The 13,732-nt window shown below is 47.7% G+C and overlaps 1 protein-coding gene across 2 annotated transcripts in view; it reads left to right on the top strand.

Moving 5' to 3' along the window:
• Positions 1–13,732, top strand: part of PPM1B (protein phosphatase, Mg2+/Mn2+ dependent 1B) — a 201,743-nt gene that overhangs the window by 107,225 nt on the left and 80,786 nt on the right. The window lies entirely within an intron of this gene.

Genomic DNA, 13,732 nt, shown 5'->3' with positions numbered 1-13,732 from the left:
TGGTGCACCTCTCGTGACGTCGTCGTGCTTCCTGCGGAAGTCCCACCTTTGGGGCGCCATCTTCAGATTCTATTTTCCGCCCTTGGGTCTGGATCGTCATCGGGAAGCTCCAGAGATACAATCGAAGGAAGAAGGAAAAGCGAGTTTCGTCGATAAATAACTACGAAGACATCACAGGAAAGGAATATTGAACATCAGGAGCGCGAAGAAGGAAGTGTTCCACCCCTTTCTTCGACGCCCTTGGAGAATGCGCACTCAGAGGCCCTGAGCGCAATGGACAAGACGCCATTCAAGTTCTGCCCTAACTGCCACCACAAGTTCACGCAGAAGGACCAGCATCCGGTCTGCAACCTCTGCCTACCGGTCGACCACCAGAGCAAGGACTGCAACGCCTGCTCAGCCTTCGCGCCGAAGACGCTCCGGGTGAGAGAACGTCAGCGAAGAGCCAGCGCCAGCATGGATGGCAAGGGTAAGGCCCCGTCGCTCTACGATCTGGGCCTCTCCACAGACGATGAGGACAACGTCGCCGAGGGACCCGAAAACTTCACGGTCGTAGAGACCGACAAGAAAAACGAAGACTAGGTAAGAGTCGTCGAGCTCAAAACACACGAAAGTGCCTCGAAAACCCGAGGGTGACTCGAGAAAATCGGAGTCAAAGTCCACGAAGGGAGCCCCGGCGCCGAAAACTTCGACGACCAAGGGCGGGACCATGGACAAGAGGCCGAGCGGATCCTTCGAGAAGGACTCCCTGGTGCCGAAAGGCAAGGTTCGTCGAAGACAACCCATGAAACGGGGCGCTCGACGCAAGTTACGTCGAAGAGGCCCGCGGTCGACGCCGAAAGCATCTCCGAGCTGGAGAAGAAGAAGAGGCGGCTCGAGGCCGAAATGGAGAACATCCTTCAGAGGAAGAAGGAGTTCGACGACAAGATGAAGGAATACAAAATTCCAACAGCTCCGCTGACGAACGTCGTCGAAATCGAGGACGAATTCGACACAGAGTGGCTGGGGAGAGATCTTGAAGAGGAAGACGAGACCTATTATGAAGGCGAACCCGAGGAAGAAGACCAGCAGTCGTTCTACAGCTCGGCGCCATCAACCAGCCACGACGTCGAATGGCAGGATCACGACACCGAGAACCCCGAGGAGCCCGTGGACACGTACCCTTCGAGGCCTTCTCCACCCGACGACATCTGGGTGTACAATATGGTGGTCAGGAGCGCAGCAACGGCCTTCGGCGTGAAGCTGGACGAGGAGAGGCCGAAAGCAGATTTCCTCCTCGAGACCCTGCTCCCCATCCAGACGAGGAGCCAATTCCTTCCCATGCTACAAAGTGTGATGAATCAGGGGAGAGAGGCCTTTAAAGAACCAGCGACCTGCCGTTCAATCACGCCCAGGACGGAGAAGATGTATAAGCACTCTTCTCTGGACCCCCCCTTACATCAAGGGTAGTATCACGGCCGACTCATCATAGCTTCCACGGCCAGGAGAAGGGCCAACGTGCCAGCAACTTCGGGGCCACCACCAGATAAAGAAAGCAGGAGGATAGACCTCACGGGAAGAAAGGTCGAGAGGAACGCTGCAATGCACTGGCGCATGGCGAATTCCAATGCACTTCTCAATAGGCACCAGTACCAGCACTGGGACAAGATGGGGGAGCTAGTAAAACACCTCCCCGAAGAATACCGCCAAAGAGCCTCCCACCTGGTGGAGGAAGGTAAAAACATCGCCAACTCTTGTATAAAGACTGCGCTGGATGGGGCAGAGACTTCGGCAAGACTAATGGCCATAGGGGTCACCGAGAGAAGACATGCATGGATAAGAATCTCGGGATTCAAACCGGAGGTGCAGAACCACATCCTTCGCACCCCCTTCAACGGAGAGACACTGTTCGGAGCAACAGTAGACGAGAAACTCACCCAGCTGAAAAAAGAAAATGAAACAGCGAGGTCCATGGGGGCCCTACAGCTAAGGGGGATGAGGAGAGGCAATCCCTCTAGGAGACCCTACGGTTGGGGAGGAAGCCAGCAGGGTGCGTCGCACCAGGCGTTCCAGCAGGGTGATGGTCACGGACAACAAGGTCAACAGAAGCAAAACTGGCAGTACCAGCCTCGGGGCCAGTCCTTTCGCGGGAGAGGGAACGGACGTGGCCAGAGGAGGAGAGGGGGGTGACCAACCCTCATCAAAGTGACTCAGCACGCAGGAGGATGCCTACCCTCGACATGCCCCCAAGGGTGAGGCGCAATACAGTAACATCAAGGGGGGGAGAGAGGAATCAAAAGCCTACGAGCATCCAACACCAGTAGGCGGAAGGCTGAGGTTCTACCTTCAGGAGTGGTGGCGTATAACCACAGACAAGTGGATACTGAACATCATGCAATACGGATATTGCGTGGATTTGGAGAAAAGACCTCCAAACAAAAGACCAAGGGGAAGACCGAGATCAGCTCAAGAACTAGCCCTACTCAGAGAAGAAACCCTGAAACTACTAGAAAAAAGAGCCATAGAGGCAGTGCCGTTCAGAGAACGCAACAAGGGGGTCTACTCAAACTATTTCGTGGTCCCGAAAGTAGACGGAAACGTCAGACCCATCCTGGACCTCAGATACCTAAACAAGTTCATCAGAACGCAGAAGTTCAAAATGACTTCACTGCAGGAGGTGCTTCCCCAAATAAGAGACGGGGACTTCATGGTCACCGTGGACCTCAAGGATGCCTACCTACACATCCCAATAAACAGAAGGCACAAGGGCCTTGTAAGGTTCAACATCGACCAGGAACACTACCAGTTCACAACCATGGCCTTCGGACTAAAATCGGCGCCAAGGGTTTTCACAAAATGCCTGTCGGCGGTTGCGGCCCACCTACGAAGGCAGGGGATCCATGTCTACCCCTACCTAGACGACTGGCTGGTCAAGGCAAACACACGCGAAAAGTGCGAGAGGCACGCAACACGCGTGACAGACACTCTGTCGAACCTGGGGTTCTCGATACACTGAGGGAAGTCATCGCTGGAACCGGAACAGGTGAAGATTTTCCTGGGAGCAAAAATCCACTCCCTGAACAGCACAGTGGTGCCCAGCGACAGGAGAACAGAAGCCCTACTGAAGGAGACGCGTCTCTACCAGAAGGGGCGAGCTCTGACAGTGAGGTCAGTGAGCAAGATGATGGGGATGATGGCGTCCTGTATCCAGCTGGTGCCGAATGTACGCCTGCACATGAGACCATTCCAAGAATGGCTACAACAGCAATGGTCACAAGCAAGCGGCAGTTGGGAAGATCTAGTGGTTGTTACGCACGCAGTGCAGGAGGAGATGACTTGGTGGAACAGAGACAACATGACAGCAGGGAGAAGCCTGACACCACCAAACCCAACAATGACCATTACCACGGACGCATCGCAAAAGGGATGGGGAGCGCACATGGACAACCTCAGAGTGAGGGGTCTGTGGGCTCCGGCAGATGCGGTACGCCATATCAATTACCTCGAATTGAAAACCATCCTGCTAGCCCTGAAGGCATTCCAGAGGCACACGTACAACCAGAGGGTGTTGCTTCAAACAGACAACACCACGGCAATGTTCTACATCAACAAGCAGGGGGGGGACACAGTCGTTCCCTCTCTCCTCTCTGGCACAGGAGATTTGGAGATGGGCCATACCTCTCAGGATAGATCTACTGGCAATTCACCTTCCAGGGAAGGACAATGTGGAGGCAGACTGGCTAAGCAGGCAGACCTCGGCATCACACGAGTGGGAGCTCAATGGCCAGGAAACGGAGAAGCTTTTCCAGAGATGGGGAACTCCCACAATAGACCTGTTTGCAACACGCCAAAATGCAAAATGCCAAGCTTCGCGTCCAGGCAACCAGATCAGCAATCCCAAGGAAATGCCCTATGGATAAGCTGGTCGAGGACATTTGCCTACGCCTTTCCACCGATACCCCTGTTGCACAGAGTGCTCGACAAGTGCAGAACCAGCAACATGACTCTGATCCTAGTGGCTCCGCAGTGGGCAAGGCAGACATGGTTCTCACAAATTCAGGAAATGGCGCAGGGCAATCCCCACAGGTTCGAGAGAAGAAGGGACCTGCTCTCCATGCAAAACGGAGAGGTCCTGCATCCGGAGCCAGAGAGCCTCAACCTGGCGGCATGGCTCCTGAAGACCTAGAGTTCGCTCACCTTAAATTGCCTCCTAGCACTATGCGGGTGCTGCGGGAGGCAAGGAAACCAACTACACGAAAATGCTACAGCGCAAAATGGAAGAGATTCACTGTGTGGTGCAGGAAAAAGGGCCTGCAAAACAGAATGACTAGAGACTCAACAGTACTGAGGTACCTCACACACCTTCTAAAGAGTAACCTCTGCTCGAGCTCCCTAAGGGTACACCTAGCGGCGATCGTAGCCTACACCAGAGGTGAGAAGGGTGGAAGTTTCTTCACTTCGCAGGTGGTGAGGAGATTCATGGAAGGAGCCAAAAGAATTGCCCCTCCTAAACGGTTGCCGCCGCCAGCATGGAATCTCAACGTGGTACTGACGGAGCTCATGAAGGCACCGTTTGAACCCATTCACAAGGCCACACTGCAAATGTTGACGATTAACTGCCTTTCTGGTGGCCATAACCTCACTACGCAGGGTGAGCGAGCTTCAAGCGCTAACGCTACAGGAACCCTACATTCAGATTCACAAGGACAGGATAGTCCTGAGAACAGACCCACACTTTATGCCCAAGGTGGTGTCGGCGTTCCACATGAACCAGAGTATTCAGATACCGAGTTTCTTCCAAAACCCGACTTCAAACGCAGAAAGGGCTCTGCACACCCTCGACGCTAGAAGAGCGGTGATGCACTACATTGAGAGAACCAAGGAACTCAGGAAATCAAAGCAGTTGTTTGTGTCCTTTGCTACTAGCTTCATGGGTAGACCAGTGACTAAGGGCACCATCGCTAGATGGATTGCCCTCACAATTCAATTCTGCCACAAACAGGCTGGACAGGAGCTAGCAGAGGGGCCTCAGGCTCACTCCACAAGGAAGAAGGGGGCCACCGTAGCCTTCCTGGCAAACACTCCCATTCAGGACATATGTCTAGCGGCAACTTGGGCATCTGTGCACACGTTCACGAAACACTACTGCGTGGACATTCAGATGAACAAGGAAGCACAGGTTGGACAGAAGGTGCTTCAGCACATTTTCAACGACCAACGCTCATCTACCACCCAGCCGCCACAAAATTAGGAAAACCGCTACAAAGTCTATGCACAGCATAGTGAATCCAGAAAGATTCACGCTGCAAAGCGAATAGTTTCTTACCTGTCGGTGTAGTTTTGCAGCTTGAAGATCTTTCTGGATTCACTAGCGAACCCACCCACCTCCGCCAGTAAGATGAGGCTGGAGAAAGAGGGGGTGAAATGAAAACATCAGAAGGAATAAAAAGGTACAGAAAATGGACTAATCAATCGCCTAGGGTTTAAAAAAAAAAAAAAAGGAAAAAGGGAAAAAGAACCCGAAGATGGCGCCCCAAAGGTGGGACTTCCGCAGGAAGCACGACGACGTCACGAGAGGTGCACCAAATGGAGGGTCGTCGCCGCCCACCTGGGCTACAAAAAAAAAAATAAACCAAGGAAAGACTACGAATCCGGACCCAACCACAAGATCGCGGAATAATGCACAGCATAGTGAATCCAGAAAGATCTTCAAGCTGCAAAACTACACCGACGGGTAAGAAACTATTCGTTCTCTTTGATTCAGGGGCAAAAATCATCATAATTTCCAATGAATTCTTTTCCAATAAGTTGGATCACAAAGTCAAGTTACTCCAACCTGAAATCAATCCATGTGCTTACGGTGGGGTGCCTATAAAATTACGCAGCTATTTCACTGGGGTTATTGATTATAAACAACGCCTCACTTGCGGCAAAGTGTATGTTTCTCAAGGGTAACAGCATAATTAGTTGGACACACCAAGGCAATCTCTGTGTGATGCTTGATCCTGGCAGCACCACACCCATGAAACTTAAAGATTGCCCCACCCTGGATGCCATTTCTGTTTCTGAGCCTCTTTTGTTGTCACAGCACAAATCAGATTTTCCGAAGGTCTTCAGGGATGGCTTAGGTTGCTTGAAATCCCATAAGCATGAGATAGGTCTTGCTTAGTCAAGCAAGACTATGTGTTGCAAGGTTAGAAATGTTTCCATTGCCATTCGTGAGGAGGTGAAGGAAGAAATATGAAACTTTAAGCTGGTGGCATAATTAACAAAGTTGAGGGTACCCAGTGGCTTTTCCCCATAGTCGCTGCAAGGAAGGCCAATGGCAAGTTATGCCTCTGTGGACCGCCGGCATCCCTACAAGTGCGTTGTGGTGGATGGGTATCCCCTCCCTAATATCACTGAGTTGATTGTTGTTGGGTGGTGCTACTGTCTTCAGTTATATTGACTTAACTAGTACATACCACCAAATTGAGCTGAAGGAATTCTCAAGGGACCGTACCACATTTATAAAATCCTTTGGTACCTTTTGATTTGTTTGCTTGCCTTTTGTGCTTGTATCCACCTCTTCTGTCTTTCAGCGTGTCATCGAAAAAGTTATTGATGACACTACTGGTGTTTGTGTTTATCAAGACGACATCTTGGTGTTTGGGAAAGCTTCTGTGGAGCACGAAACCAGACTAAGGGAGGTGTTGAGCAGGCTATCTGATTGGAATCACACTGAAAGCTAAAAAGGGCAAGTTGGTACCAAGTACATAACTTATCTTTGTCAAATAGTGTCCAGAGAGGCCATTGTTCTCAAAGATGAGTTAACACAATTGTGCATATGAGCTCTCCCACTTCTTGTGAGGAGGTAATGACATTTTTGGGAATGATTGAGTTTTATTCCAAGTTCATGAAAGGAATTTGCTGAACTCGGTGCCAACATGAGATCTCGTTTAAGGAAGGGTGCTTTCACGGGAATCCCTCTGCGAAGACTAATTCCAGTTGCTCAGACTTCATCTCAGTTTGGCTCCCAAGCTTAGGAACTTTGATCCTCAGTGGAGGTCATTTGTCAACACTTAGTCTCAAAGGTTTGGGTGCTGTCCTCCAGCAGGAAGGAGAGTTTGGTACGGAGGCAAACCTGTTTCTGACTAGAGCATTAAAAGACTCTGAGGCCAAGTACTCTGTTATTGAAAGGGTGGCTTTGGCCGTGTTCTGGGCTGTGAGGAAACTTAAAGTTCTTTTGCGCGTCTTAATTTGTCATACGGACTGATCACAAACCCCTTTTGGACACTTTCACAAAGAGCAGTGTGGACTTGATATCCAGTCGCATTACCAAGTGGATCATTGCTTTACAGGAGAATGACTTGATTGTGGAGTACCTACCAGGTGTTTGTACCACTGTTTCTTATGCTCTTTCCAGGTTGGTTCCCAGTGTTGAGTGTGGTTCTGATTCGGATGGGCTTGCAGACGATAAAAGACTGTCTGTGTGGTCAGCACGTGTTCTGAAGATAGATGGTCTGAAGAATTGGTTAAGGACGATGTGCTGGTTGAGGTGAAGAGGTGCATGACTGAGGGTTGGAGCAAGAAGTAGTATGCCTCGGACATGTGTCAAAATTACTGAGTGGTGCGTGATGAGTTGTCTGTTAACTATGGCTTGTTCAGGGGGGCCAAACTTATTCCTCCGTCCAACCTCAGGAGTGAAATATTGGATCTTACTCATGAAACGCACTGAATCATGACCAAATGTAAAGAGCGTGTGCGAATTTCATATTGGTGGCCTGGCATGGACAAGCACATTGAGCGCTTGGTACGTGATTGTTTCATATGTGCCTGGAGTGACAAGTCAAAGCAACCAAGGGTTCAACCCATGGTGTTTAGGGATTTGCCTTCCGGTCCTTGGCAGGATATTGTGGGTCCCATCCATGATCAAGGAAGGCGATCCTAACTGATTGTAGTGCTGGATATGTTCGCTAGATGGTCAGAAATTTTCTTCACCTACTTACTCTGGAGAAATCAGAGATGTAATTAACATTCTTAACTGTTTCTTTGGTAGAGAAGGGTTTCCTCACTCAATCCTAACTGATAATGGGGTGCAATTATCTAGAGGAACAACTCAAAATAAAAAGTGTGCATTGTACCATCCTGAAATCAATGGAATGGTTGAACGGCTCAACAGAGTTATAAGAGACTGGCAAAATCCAGTGCTATGGATTGGAAGGCTGAGATTTGTGAAATGATCGAAATGTACAGGGTAACTGCACCACCGGGAAATCCCGATTTTGACCTTTTGTGAGGAAGGCTTCCCAACACTTTGATTGAACCTTCCTGGGTGAATGCATATACTTTGCAGTCTGGCCGTTGTGTGGGTGGTCTCAATTGACGTGAACGTGAGGAACGTAAAATTTGTTCAAGAAAGTTTGACATTGATGGGCTGTGAAGGTAACAACGGTGCATGTGGGGGGACATTATGATTAAAAATCCCAGGGAGAGCAGCATCCCAACGTTTTTCCAAGCCCATTAGTGTCATAAATGTTTTTACCAATGCTGTGAAAACTCAAGACCACAGATAATGGAATCTTAATCGTGTGGTGGTTTGTAGTGGCACCATGGGTTGGGATGACACAGAGCGGGTGGAGTCCACCGAATCTTTTGGTGACAGTGGTGACGAAGGCTGCAGCATATCTACTGGTGCATTACGTAGTGTTATCAAAAGACCTGGTTATCTGAAAGATTATGTTTAGACTATTGTGTTCCCTGTGTGTTTTTCTTTTTTTTCTTTTCATTTTTGATAAGTGGGGGAGGTGTGTGGTATTCCCTGCCTGAGCCTGGAACTCTGTGATGTCACTGGAGAGCTGGCTCGGGCCATGGAATGTGCGTGCTTTGAACTGGACTGGCAGTTGCTGCTGTCGCTGATCTGTGATGTTGGACGGGATTCTCTCCGTCCAAAAAAGTAACTTAAATTCGACACAACACAGATCTCCTTCTCGTCATTTCGCTGTGTTCAAGTGTCACACAGTCCTTCTTGTAGAACAACACTGCAGTCCTTCTAAGTCTTCCACAGGTACAGAGGCTTACTGACGAGTTGGGTCTGAGGGTCTAATATTTATACCTGGTACCCACTTTGAAGTAAGAGTAGGTTCAGGAGGATTTTAGCCGCAAAGATGTTTGGTATTTCTCAATCAAGTCAGAGATGGCCCATCCTGCCAATACCTAATCCCCCCCTCTGTCTCACGGTCTGCGAGAAATACACAAAGACCATCTGGCAGCTACACCTAGTCATGTGACCCAGGCTACAGGCACCAAATGGTTAAGACAAGAAAATGCCAGCTTTCTAAAAGTGGCATTTCAGAATTGTGACTTAAAATGTGACTACTTTTAATGAAGGTTTAAATTGCAATTCTTTAGACCCCAAACTTGACCTGCATACACTCGCCTAATTCAAAGCTGGAACTCATTAAATGTAATAAGGTAATCCACTGTTATCTTATTGTAGAGGTAGACCTGGTAGTAGTGAAAAACGAATTTGGGAGTTTTTAACTACCAGGACAAAAAACCTAAACGTACATGTACAATTTCTTTTAAATATAATGCACCCTGTCCTCTGGGTTGCTCAGAGCCTACCCTAGGAGTGACTTTTATGTATTAAAAAGGAAGGTTTATGCCATGCAAAATAAACCTTTTTCTAAATTGGCACTTTGAAATCGTACACACAGGCTGCAGTGGCACGCTTGAGACACGTTTTAAAGGCTACTTATGTGGGTGGCACAATAAGTGCTGGAGGCTTACTAGGAACATTTAATTTACAGTTCCTGGGTACATGTAATACCACTTTCCTGAGGACTTGCAAGTAAAATAAAGGTTCCAATTGGGTGTAAGGCAGTTTCTCCACCTTTAACGGAGAGACCACAAGCCCTTTTTAGGTCTCGCCTAGGCAGCGCTTGCGCTGTCTCTTCAAGACCTGCTGTATTGAGGTATTTTTTGGAAGCTGCATCCACTCTCCACCCCTATTTTGTATTGGCTTTTGTGACTGTCCTTTGTAAATGTGGGGTTTTGATTTGTTAATAGGCTTATTAGTCCCTCCTTAGTTACCTCCCTGTTACTTCCCATGAGGACTGGCCCTTTTACATATGTCCTCACTCTGGAGCTTTCATTAGCAGTCCTGAGAACTATTTACTTAATGTACACACCTTGGAAGGAAGGCAGCTGCTTGGACTGCACTTTACCCTCCCATGTTATGTTTACGTTGTGGCCGGTGTATTTACATTGAATTGCTCTGGCACGAATGCCTCAACTGTGTCTTTTTAAATTTTATCTGTCTCGCTCCTCCACGTGTGTATGTGTTTTTTTTTTTAAACATTTTTTTTTTTGTTTCCTCCACCCCCCTCCGAGATCGCTGTTTATGTACGATAAGTGATACAACCCACGCCGAGGCTCAAGCCCTGTTCTCCAGCTCCAAAGTTGGCAGCTTTATATGTTAAGCCACCTCCTCGATTCAAGACAAGCCCCTTAAAGGGGGTTATCTCTGTTTCCCTCACGGAGTCACCCTTCCACCATGCACCCGCCCTTAACCCCTTCCTCCCTTATGCTTTCCCTGAGCTCCCCCGTAAGCGCCTGAGAAGTGTGTTTCCTTCATTGCACAGAAGGGTACAATCGCTTTCACTTTAAATGTTAACAGCCTCAGAGCCTGACTCTTTCTTCCAGAGACCCTCTCTGCCAGCCCTCACAACATCCACGCACGGTGCATTAGAAGAGGTAATTTTTGGAATGCCGGCCTTAGCAGTGCCGTGCGCCGGCCACGCAGTATCTAAAGACCAGACCAGTTGTTCACACTGAAGGAACACATGATCTCCCAACTGCTGGCCTCTGGAGGTGGAGAGCTAAGCCACTGTCTGACAGATTTCTGGGCTTCACAGCACACTTCTGTCCTTACATATAGCAAGTAGAGCAAACAGTAATGTCCTGTGAATTCAAATGCATACGAGTCTGTATTAAGACCTGTCACGAGTGGGTGAATCATCGCTTCAGGCGAGTATATACCACATAGTTTCACTAATGGAAAAAAACCCACTGTTGGTAAACAATATTAAGCATGACTTGGATGCGTAAAAATGAAGAAAACAAAACTAAGTTGCAAGCTTTGAGTGCACCTCTTTACCCTCCCATAGGTGCGGTACAACTGGGACATCAAATCAGAGCAAGTAGATAGCTGCCGGTAAGGTGCAGGACACAGGCAGTTTTCTTGATAGTTTCTGAAAAAATGTGCCTAACGTATCGACCCTCAAAACGGCTGTGATGGAGCAGTGCACAAAGTTGGTAATGCTCGTTTTACATGCAGAGAAAATATCCTCGGTACTGTGCCAGCCTCTGAATTGCACAGGATATTACATTTTCCACTGCATTAGGACATTTGTTGTGTAAAATGGTTTGTGTGTGGGTGTTTTTTTTTCTTTTTTTAAGGTTTTTTTTTTTTAAGGCTTGTCTGAAGACCACACCTCTGCCACAAGAAATTCTTGTAGTGAATGTCTGTCTTGCCTTAGATGGGATCCGTGTGGAGATGAAATGTAAACATTTTTATAGACCAGGTTTCGCTCCCATTCTACTTCAACTTCTGGAAGGGGGATGAGAACCACTCTTTTTGTCTTGCCTACTAGAAAGCATGTGTTGCGAAATGTATTGTTGGCTTACAGTGGGCATCGAGTCCACTCATTGCTTGCCTATTCGATAGCTGCTGTGGACTTTACTTCATTTTTTGTGTTTCTGCCTTCCCAGGAGCATAGATGCATTACTTGTGACCTTCCACTGCTCCTTTTTCATTCACTACTTTTTAGGTCGAGCCTAGCGACACCGCGCATGGGCTGCTCGCTCTGTTGGGCATGCTGTAGTCAAGTATGCTGTGTAAGACTCCCCTTCTCTCCGCCCATATTTTTGATTGACTGGTGTCATTGTCCTTGGTAAATGCTGGCTTCCGATTCATTGAGGCTTGTTAGTCCCTCCTTGTAACCGCCCCGTCTCCATCTGTGACCGCCCATGGCGACTGGATCTTTTACTTGGCTCAGTACTCGGTCGGCTTTATCTAGGGGGTGAGCACTATTTTTGTTTATGGGTACTTATGAGGACAATGGCGGCTGCTATATTTTTTGTATTTGTATCCTGAACTCGGCGCCCACTTTACGGACACAGCGCTCAATTTATTTGAATTTAATACTGAATGCGGCGTCCACTTCTGGGACACCACGCTCTGTTCAATTTTTATTTTTTATCTTTTATAGTGAGCGCGGTGCCTGCTTCAGGAACACCGCACTGTGTGTTTTTTTTATTTTAACTTTAACACCGAGCGTGGCGCCCACTTAAAGGACACCGCGCTCAGTATTAGTTTGGAGATAAAAAAAGAAAAGAAACTGAGCTCGGTGTCCTTGGCGCGGCGCTCAGTGTCCTTGGCGCGGCGCTCAGTTTTAAATTTAAACAAGTAGTTGCAATGCATTAGGTCTCACATTTACGCGAGTTTAAGGTATTAGCATTGTGAACGACACTGCCTTTTATTTACGTAAAAAAAAAATAGGCAAAGTCATTTACAATGCCAATAGCTTAAACTCGCACAAATGCGAAACCTATTGCATTGCAAATGCTTGTTACTTTTTGTAAACCCTTAAAAAAAACTAATGAATGGGATTCTATCACACAAATGAAAGCACACTTTCTGAGTCAAGTCCTGATTTCAAGCCAAGTTTGCTATAAAGCTATCTAGCGGTTTTGATTGTAGACCCAACAAATATGTCCTATGGGAGTTAAAATCGCGAAAAATACATCACCCACCCCTTGTTTGCATGCTGAGCCTTGGCTGAGTACACAAAATTTGGTGCAGATCCATCCATGGAGTTAGTTATAGGCAAATAAAAAAAAAAAAAAAAGCCTTTACAATTCAAAGCACATCTGAAACTTGGTATATTGTGACGACTGCCACTGTTTAAGATTCGCAAATCTGGGGGTGTGCTAGAAACAAAATCTTGCCTAATGCCTAGGCATTCTGGGACAGCGCTTATGCACAACTGGGGTTTGCCATACAATCCCTCCCTGCTGCCTAAGGCCGCTGGCTGTGTACAGAGGGGGTTACCTACCTGTTGCCAGATGGGTTTAAGACCTGGCCACTGCCAGAGCCCTGCAGTCAGCCTTTGTGCACATCCTTGTGCAGTGTGGTTGGCCTCCCAAGGAATAAGGCGTGGGGCCTGACTGGTAATACATATGTCAATTAAAAAAAAAACCTGAAATTTACTGAAAATTGTTAAAATGGAGTTATGGTTGTGGCTCAAACATATGAAACCACTGAAATTTGCCTTATATGGTTTCGGAGGCATATGCCACACAACTCACACCACCATTCCGCCGCCCACCATGCTCATACCACCAATATGCCAATAGCACAAAAACAAACAAAAAAAGCCATCAATGGAGCAACATAGTGGCCCGCACCAGTTATGACATCTGTGGTATGCGTTGCAAAGCAGAAATGGCTAATTTCAGTGGTTTTGCACATTTGTGCAAGAGCCCTAACTCAATTTCCAATTATTTTTTTTTTAGTGAACGTAGAGTACAGAAATGTGCATAGTGCAATATGCCAGTTATTGGCATTTTTCTGTGTGTGAAGGAACCTTGATTCACAAGACGAAATCTCAAGTGCATTTTGAGGACCCTCGCGTCCTGAAACAACAATTGCAAAGTGCACATTATACTTTGCAAGGCATAAACCATACATTCAGTTGTGCAGTTATTT

This window comes from Triturus cristatus, chromosome 6 (assembly GCF_964204655.1).
Source record: "Triturus cristatus chromosome 6, aTriCri1.1, whole genome shotgun sequence".
Lineage (NCBI taxonomy): Eukaryota > Metazoa > Chordata > Amphibia > Caudata > Salamandridae > Triturus > Triturus cristatus.
The sequence above is the reverse complement of the archived record's forward strand: the minus strand, read 5'-3'. Positions and strand labels throughout refer to the sequence as shown.